Raw genomic sequence first — 10114 nt, forward strand, 5'->3', positions numbered from 1 at the left:
ACATACAATTTTTTATTTACGGTGAATAAACATTTTTTTTCCTATTTACAGTCAACACCGACACCGTTTACAATGACAAATCCCTTATTACGACCAATCTTCCAAGTCCCAGTCAAGAATCATACAATTTTTTCGTAAGTCATATCTGATATAACGACATCGCTTATTACGAAATATCGGCTTTAACGACGCATTTTCTGGATGTATTCCAGAAAAAATCGGATATAACGACTTATGAAGTCGACCCCATTTCGCACATCTTGAGTATCTTCGTTCACATAACAAGCAGCTGGTAGCGCAATCTTCATATAAGGCAGACGTATGGCAAACATGCTGCCAGTAGATCTACGTAAATTCTAGGTATTTTGGAAGGATAGCGTCAATCCGGGGTTTCTGTCAGTTTATTGAGTGATTCAAAAGTTTTTCAACTGTAAATTGTTCAATGTTTGAGCTGTGCGCAAGAAGTTATGAAACTAAGTGGATGCCACTTATATGTATACGAGTATGTAGATGTATGTTATGTACGAATTAAACTGCATGATTTGCCAGTATTTTAAAAACCATTCGAAATCGTACATATAAAAAGAAGTTTTATGTGGTCTTAACGCTTGCAAATTGGACGCTACGCAAAAATGATAAGAATTCACTCAATCGAAGCATCATCGTTTCTTATCTGTGATCATGCGACAATTTCGTTAAGGCTTTGTTTACTTCTAGCAACCCAACTGCAGGTGCTACTTCGTCTTGAAACAATATCCTAGAGGTTAGTATTTTCGGGTCAGGAAAAAGGTGCCTCTTGTAATTTCTGCACAACTTGCGAAAGCGAAGTGATTCTTAAATAAGGAAATTGCGATATTTCGCTGTTATAACCAGTTAATAATACAATGCTACGGCCATTGCTGGAGGTTAACACTGTTATTTTTCATTTCGTTAACATGTGGTACGGAATTCTTAGGGGGTTACATATCTGTTCGGAATTGTTTTCTCCATTTTTTTATTGGCTTAAAAACATCCTTAGATTCATAATCGATAACGTTCTTATATAAAAACAACTTGACATTTTTGATATTAGTTTCGCTGAAGTAACTCCTCGGAAAAAACCGCATTCAAGCTGCTGAACACACTTTTTACACCGTCAAAAGGCAGAACACAGCATTACAGCAACCAGAAAAAGGCTGTAAGAGCAGTGGAATGGAGAATGGAAAGGTGATTGTATGGTGCTGAGCTAGGAGAGTGAAGTTGGAAAACTTTTTACGAGCGGTATCATTATAGCTCCGAAGAGTTATAGTGTTTTTTATCTTCAAACGCGTTTTTTCTTGGAACCACGTTTTTTGAAATCGGCGAGCAGCAGAACTCGAAGTGTTTTCATCCGATTGACGTGAAAAAATAACTTTAACTTCTGATTGATTATCTAGTGAAGCACACACTATTTTAAAAACTGATGAAGAGGATTTTTTTTCAAAACAAATAAATTTTTCTTTGCCTAAAAAGCAAATTTTTTCCAAGCGTACTTCACTAACTACACTTAGTGTTTCAAGAAAAAATTTCGAATCTTCTTTTGTTTGTACGGTCATACAGCCGCCATTTTGTTAAAAATGTTCAATAATAAATTTTCTTGCTCCTGAAAAGTTGTTTAATCTATTGATAAATTGCCTAGTTCGGAAAAAAGGAGTAATAGGGGAGCTCGCATAATTTTCTCCAGACCTGTATAATGAACTAGTGGGAAACGTGACGTGACGTGATTTCAACAACCAATCACAACATGATAGCAATATGTACGTATCTATGTATATTGTGTGCCATGCATGGGAATTCCAACTGAATTTGTTCTTCCCGCGCAACTTCGCATTAACGTCGTCTTTCGTTAAGTGCAATACGTTAACTGACATCTGGTTACGCGCATCGCAAATGCGTCATTATGATGGCACCAAATAGTATACGTAACACGTCGCACATTGAAGGCGTGGAACAACTAGGAAATCTCGGTAGCATTGTTTCTGCTGATGGTGGCCTCAGAGTTAATGCCAACCCACCAGATCGAGAAATGCAAATACTTCAACAGCAACAACAAATGAAGGTTACTTCCCTCCAATATCTTTTCGGTGTTGGTATATGGGAAACGACCCCTGCTGTAAGTCAAAAGTTTGGGGTCTTGGTGAACATCTATTCTTATCATGTCATCAGAGTATTTTGGCCCAGATCAAGAGGACTATGTACAGGAGGTTCGATTCCCAGCGCATTCTTTGAAATTTCATGATGATGGAAAATCGTTGCACATTTTCAACCGCGATGCGTGATAAAAATTTTGCATAAGGGCTGGTGTAAGAGCCGTGTATTCGAGGCAGTGCAATGGTATGCGCCCACGTGGTAACAAGCACGTGGCAGCATCTGTCGTAACAATAGACATTGCACAGCTGTTTATGACTTCCAACATCTCAAAAATAAAGCTTCCATAAAGATTCATTTCGGATTAATGGTAATGGATCTTAATGGAACTACTGAGCGAATAGCGCTTCGAAATTCCTATATAGGTAGAGTGGTGGAAGTAAACGCGCAATATCCTTAGCAATTAGATTAGGAAGTAAAGAGGAAGTAAGTAGATACATCCAAGATCATTCTTTCGGATGCATTTGTTTCCTGCTTGTCCTATCCTAGGGGAAACACACAATAAAGCCATCTGGGCGACATCGACACATCGACAGAACAATATATTACTAGTATGGGTTATGGGCCACTTATCTATCTCGTTCCTATCCGAAAGGTAGACAATGAGATCCGGCGCATCCGATACAAATCCAACATATTCCTTCACATTTTTTTAAACTACAAGTTATGCGTATATATTCCAGGCACAGATATTATCCTCATCCCAAACAAACAAACTGTCTATTACTGAACACTGTACGTATATCAGTAGTCGATACTGTTTTAAAAAAAGCCGTTTCAGAAGGACAAAAATTCAATGTGGTAAAGATAAAATTTTTTCTGATGATGGATCATGGACCAAGCGTGATTTTCCCTCACTCCTGGATGTTGTTTCTTTGATGGTAAATTATTCTAATTCTAATCCATTGTGGATTTAATTGTCAAATGAAAAGTGTGTAAAGCATGCGGGCAATGGATTGGCAGGGAAGAGCCAGGCGAGCTTTTGGAATGTAATGAAAATCATATTGAGCATGGTGAAGCAAATCATGAAGGAAGTTCCGATAAAATGGAAGTTGATGGTGTGATCGAAATGTTTCAGCGGTTTGTTGAATACTTTAAAGTAAAATATAGTAAAAACGTTGGAGATGGTGACAGCAAAACATCTAAAAATTTACTGGATGCCGATCCCTACAACGGCAATCTTGTGGTAGAAGAAAAAAAAGTGCATCTGGCACATCAAAAAAATGTATAGACGAGTGAAGAAGCTAAAAAACACATAATCAGTATTTAAAAGCTGAAAAAGGCTTGGAAGAAGTAGAGCAAAAGGCCAAACATAATCAAAAAGATGAAGCACTAGCGCTCCAACAAAAAAATTGACCAATGTCATGATGGTTAAGCTAAGTATATACTATGCTTTGGCTAGTTTGAGAAATCCAGATTCTCAAGAAAAAATGAAGGAAGCAGTGTGGGCTACATACTACCATTACATTTCAACCGATGAAAACCCCTAACCATCGTGCTGTTGAATTGCATGGTGCAAGTATTTACAACATACGGCAGAGAATACAGACGAAAATTACACACGTCTTCCAGCATTTGATGAAGAAACAGCAACTTGATTCCAAAGCATTATTTTAATGGAAAAAGATGGTGGAAATGGCGTCATGGACAGCTGCATGTATGTTTAATGAAGGATATTCATCCATCCTTGAAATAATGGAGATTTTTGGTATGCGAAATGGCCGAAATGCCTACTTGTATGCTAAGGAAAGGGTTTCCCTCAGGTCACAAAAAATGACAGAAAATGATGTGTATGAAACCACCGAAGGGTTACTATATGGGCCAGGCATAGCAGATTACTGTAAGTATAAACTTTCTACGAAAATTCTGCTTTTGACATTTTAAACGCATTTTTCTCGAAACATCATTTTCTAAAACTGAAATGATCCTAAAAGAACTATTCAACCGATTCCTTTGAAATTTATATATGTTCTTCTACTCATTAATAATTACCGTCCGTATCAAAATTGCTCATTTTCGGAAGTATTTTTTATTTTTTTTAAACGATTTTTAACAAATAAACAAGATTTTCGTAATTTTTTTCAACAGTCCGCCATTTTCTTTTCAATGAAATTTATTAATTTTGGTAGGGACGATGGCGGCAGATTCACTGAACAATAATCCATTTGATTTTTTTATTTCAGACAACATGAACAGCCGCTGACCAGTGAACTGCTTTTTTGGTGTCTAATTTAATTAAAAAAAATATAAAAAAATCAAAAGTTTTTTTTTTTAACGAGGTTAAAATGCAAATAAAAACATAAAACAAATGATTGAATTGTATAGTCTTCTAAAAAAAAATAGTGTCCGGATAGCTGAGTGTTCAGAGCACAAGACTGTCATACGGAAGGTCGCGGTTCAAATCTCACTGGTGGTAGTGGGATTTATATCGTGATTTGACGTCGGATACCAGTCAAATCAGGGTAATAATCTCGGGCGAGCGCAATGCTGACCACAATGCCTCCTATAGGGTACTATAATCTTGTAGTGTACCGTTACGGTCTTGAATGAAGTGCTCTAACACAGTTCAATGCCCTGATCCAATTGGATTATGTCAACGACTATATTATAAAAAATAATTGCCCCCATGAGAATACCCCTTTAATATACAAATATAACTGCCTGAATTAGACACTACCCTCAAAATTCATTAGCACGTACATATAACTACATGTACACATATGTCTGTCTGGAGCAATTGATATTGATATACATACAAATAACTAAAAAACTGAAACAAAATGTTTCTTTGCGACTCCCATTCATATTAGCTCACTTTGTTGTGGTATTGACGAATTGATGTGATGATAACGTCATACACCTTGTAAAATGCACGAAGTTCACAAAAAATTATTATAATAGTTTCACTCTCTATAACTTTGTTAATAATAATAATAATAATCGTTGGCGCAACAATCCATATTGGATCAGGGCCTTGAAGCGTGTTAGAGCGCTTCATTCAAGACCATAACGGTACACTACAGTACACTGTAGGAGGCAATGTGATCAGCATTGCGCTCGCTCGATTATTACCCTGATTTGACTCAAGTCGACTAGTATCCGACGTCAAATCACGATACAAATTCCACTACCACCAGTGAGATTTGAACCGCGAAATTCCGTACGACAGCCTTGTGCTCTAACCACTCAGCTATCCGGACACAACTTTCTTAATACTAATTGGATTTTCTTCAAACTTGACCAAATTGTGCCTTAGGAAGCCAATTTTGTACTTCTAGGATGAACTTAAGGAGGGCTGCCGGGTAAATGTCTACAATATGCAAATTACTATTATTAACTTTATTTATGCAGATATCGGACTGAAATGTATTTTGAGGATTAGATATCGTAGAGATACAGACCACTGTGATTTTTTTCAGATTTTTCGGTTGGATAGGTTCTGAAAACGAGACCTGCTTCACTTTTTGGGACACATATTGAGCTGTGATCCGTGATGCTGGGGTAAATACACGAGGCACGATCCTCTTTAAGTCCACCCAACTACTGGCCTATGTTGACGATATCGTCATCATGGGAAGAACGACCCGAGATGTACAAACTGCCTTCATCCAGATCGAGCAGGCGATAATCGGCGCGAGATCTTGGGCTGCACATCAATGAAGGCAAAACAAAATATATGGTGGCAACGTCAGCACCGAAAACCGACCAACCAACAACATCAAATCGCACTGTTCAAACGGAAAGAATAAAGATAGGAGAATACAACTTTCTCCTATCTAGGGTCGAAAATCACAACCGATAACAGCTACGATGATGAAATCAGGGCACGGTTGTTGTCAGCCAACAGAGCCTATTTCAGCTTACAAAAACTGTTCCGCTCGAAATGTCTCACCATAGGGTCAACGCTCTAACTGTACAAGACTATGATCTTGCCAATCCTCATGTATTCCTCGGAAACTTGGGTTCTTAGCAAGAAAAATTGCGAACCCTTGGCCGCGTTCGAGAGAAGAATCCTCCGAAGAATTTTTGGCCCCTACATAGGGATAGCCTACATAACGACGAAATCTACGAGCGATACCATCACCGTCAGGTTGTGGATAAAATCACTTAATCCGTATGGATGTGGATGATATCTGATCTATGGTAGAAAAAGAAGACGAGGCAGACCCTGCCTGAGATGGAACGATGGCGTAGGTCAGGACGCCAGATAGTTTTTAGGGATATCGAATTGGTGGACTTCGGCACAAAACCGGGATGTCTGGAGTTCCTTATTAAGGCAGGCCTAGACCGGATACCGGTTGTTGCGCCGTTGATGATGATGATGATATTGAGCCCTCATTACCCTGTTTCAATTAATATTAGAAATAAGATCATTTTGAAAAAGTACTAATCGCGCCCTTTCATTTGATATTCTACATAACCATATCTCATGAAAAAAATTGTACACCCTCCTTTTACCTGTATGGGGAGCCTTCCTCAAACTCAACACAAAATTGTGTCATTGGCTATATGTAAAGCGATTCATAGACCACACATTCTCACCAAATTTCATGACAATCAGTTTAGCCAGACAGACATTGAATCGATTTTAATAAGGTTTTGTTTTTCTAGATAGATCGACCAATTAAGCAACTTTTCAATAATAAGAAAAAATTGCATTATTGAAGATTTTTTTAGAAAATGGCCTGTAGAACAACAATACAACATTTTTCAAAGTTTCTCGGCGAGGAACAGTGAAAGTTCCCCGGATCACTATCAGGGAGAATAATTTCCTTTTTCCATGAACCACACCAGTTAGCTATTGAAGTATACACAACTATAATTTTAGGATTTTTTTCTAGAATGGTGAGACTTGGAAAATATAATCAAATTTTTCACAAAAAAAAAGCTATTTAAAAAAATTTTGTTTACTTTACTAGGTAAGCAAATCAAGATGTTGCAGTTGAATTTTGAAGTTGTCTGGAAGAAAATTCTTATTGCCGTTTTATTGCTCGCCGATTTAGAAAACATGCTTTCGAGTGAAACACTTCTTTGGCACCCGGATGATGGAAACCACTCTCAAGGTCATTATAGAAAAGCCAATTTCCAAGAAAATATAGTATCATACTAGTAGCAACTTTATGTATTTTGAGGCCAAGGCACCATATAGTGGCAGATTCAGTTCGGTATTTTTTGAGAATGGTGGGCGTGAAAAAAACAACCACTTTCCCGTCCCTGCACCCCCTCGTTTTGCATGAGATATCAGAACTAATGTTAGATTTGGAAAAGTATTCATTAGAGCATTTGGTACCTGACATTACTATATTCGATGAAAAAAATCTCCAGCCCCGTTTCGCATATATAAGGACTCTTTTGAGCCAAACGTAGAAGGATGTTCGTGGCATGCCGGGGAAATCCCAGTCCCCATCTTTCCACCAATCTGAGTGAAATTATGCGGTGTTTCCAACGATTAATTATTTGAAATAATAAACACTTGTTGTTTCTTTTTCGTTGGTGTGAATATTTATTCTTGCAAATACCGATATGAATGGAACAAGTGGTTCCCGAAATATCGGTATTTGCAAGAATAAATATTCACACCAACGAAAAAGAAACAAGTTTTTATTATTTCAAACTTTCCACCAAGTTTCGGATCAACAGGAGCAACCGTTTCTGAGAAAGTACCTGCGACAGAGAGACTAATGAAAATAAAACAAGATGGGGGCCGGTAACCCCAAAAAGGAAAGTATTTGTTGAAAATGGAGCTACAAACTAGAATGGACGAGGTAATTAGAGATGTAAAAACGCAAATATCAAAGTTACTGCTCCAAAGTGTAGTAGTGAAGTGGAGGGATCCTCACAATCATTCGGTGAGGTGAATTTAAAATTCATCTAAACAGATTATACGACAATGACATCTTTCTCTCGCTCCTCTGCTCACCAACGGACTCTCATGACATTACTATATTTTACAAGGTCACATTAAGAATAGATGTAGGAATCCTGGCCGTTTGTGCGAGAAATAATTCCGGTGGCATCCCTCTTGATATTCTATTCAAGTATGGAACTGGAATACCAGATCTGCTGTGACATTATTATGATCCTCCATAAAGGCGTTGTTGCAGCTGCGCTATACAAAGATAAGCAGAGCAATATATCTTCAGACTTTGTTCCGACCGGTAATGGGATAGGCTTCAAAAACATATAAAGCGATAACATCTAACAATGAGTTATAATAAGTACGTCAGCTCATTTCAGATAATAAAACCACGTCTTCTTTCAAATTATAGTCTTTTTATTCAGTTCTCAATAGTATTGTTCAATTGTGTGTAAATTGATCACATGCCGTTGAAACAAAGAACAATGCACTATGTATATTTTGTATAAAAATGAATGAATGAATACACGGTTTGGCAGTCAAAAGTTTTATTCATACATCAAAGGCGTACAAACTATCAGTCATACAGATGTGTACAGTCACTCAACAAGATAAATTTACCCTTAACATACACCTATAGGTACCTTTATTTTAATTCACAACAATTCTCATCAGACTGTTGACTCTTGCAACTCTCAAACACTAGAATCTTTGGAATTTATATCGTGTGAACTGTCAATGCCAAAGCTGCTTGATGAAGCTACTCCGTACTTGGAAATTCTGCGATTCCCCACATAAATATAACTTCCAAAAACCCTAAGATCAACAACATATATCACATTACACAAGGAAACATTATTCAATATTATATTTGGTTGAGAAGGCTTGCTTGCTTGGTACGGCCTAAAAATTCATATTCAATTGAGAAAATAATAAGAGACTCAAGAAGCCTTCCCAAATCACAGACTCGTTACATTCGGATTTTTTTTTGTATTTTTTAGAAATTTCTTTTGTATTTCGATGAATTCCTTTCGCTCCGATTTTGATTACGGATTCATTCACGCTTTTTTCAGATTCATCAATTGTATTCTTCTGCGCATGGAACAAAAATGAAAAATGTTTCGATTTGAATCAAGAGCATTTTTACATTACTTCTCATGTATAAATTGATTTAGAAAAATATTCAATTTTTCATTTTTGCTTATGCTTTTCGATATTCATAGAAAGATTCAAAATACTCTCGCTCTCTCTTTCTCTCTCCCTTTCTCGCCAGCTTTCGCTCATGATTTTTTTAATTTTCAAACTGGAATGACATCATGATAAGTGAGAACCATATTCTTAAGAATTCTTTCACACCTGCAAGAAAGAAACATATTTTTTTCAGGAAACCAACGGTAATCGCTAATTCAAGAATTCCATGGAATTTATGTTAATATGATTTCAATGCAATACTTACAAGGAAGAAATTGAATGAGATTATCGTCTGCAAACACGGTTTCTCCCAATAAAAAAGTTCCACATATTTAATAATAAGAAAAATAAAAGATCTGAAACGGCTTCTTAATTCGGTACAAGTCATGTCCATGCATCGCAGATGAGAGTTGTTGCATCCTTTCAAGAAGTTCTTTTGTCGTTTGAGTTCTTAGTTGAAATGAAAGCGAATTTAATGTTGATGTAGTTCCACCAACGGCTTTCAGTCATATTTTTCAGAAAATTTAGGGAGTTTCGAATGGATATTGTGTGGTTTGATTTTTGCGATGTTTGGACAACAGCAAATGCATGGACAAAGACCAGGATCTATCCATTTACCTTATATATGGAATCGATTTCAAAATGTTCGCAAATCGCCATTTAAGATCTTTTCGACAACCAGACACCCCTCGCATTCAAACAACTTCAAAAATTCCGCAACTAAATAGAACATTCTCTGCTCATACACTGGCACGCTCATTATTCGATGACCTCACTGTGAAGATGAAACGGTATTTCTAAACGGACGAACGTACTAACCCAAATTTCGCTTGCTTTTCATGAAAAACTATATGATACCTTTGTGTCTCATTTAGATAGGCTCTTGAAGAATAGTTCGCA

General features: G+C 37.0%; 1 long non-coding RNA gene across 1 annotated transcript; it reads left to right on the forward strand.

The window, feature by feature from the left end:
• The first annotated feature begins 8571 nt into the window (after positions 1–8571).
• Positions 8572–9205, forward strand: LOC119650253. The gene is made up of 2 exons (XR_005249246.1): positions 8572–8663; positions 9097–9205. It is a non-coding gene; the product is annotated as an uncharacterized LOC119650253 (long non-coding RNA).
• The last annotated feature ends 909 nt before the right edge of the window (positions 9206–10114 follow it).

Source organism: Hermetia illucens, chromosome 1, assembly GCF_905115235.1.
Source record: "Hermetia illucens chromosome 1, iHerIll2.2.curated.20191125, whole genome shotgun sequence".
NCBI classification, from domain to species: Eukaryota; Metazoa; Arthropoda; class Insecta; order Diptera; family Stratiomyidae; genus Hermetia; species Hermetia illucens.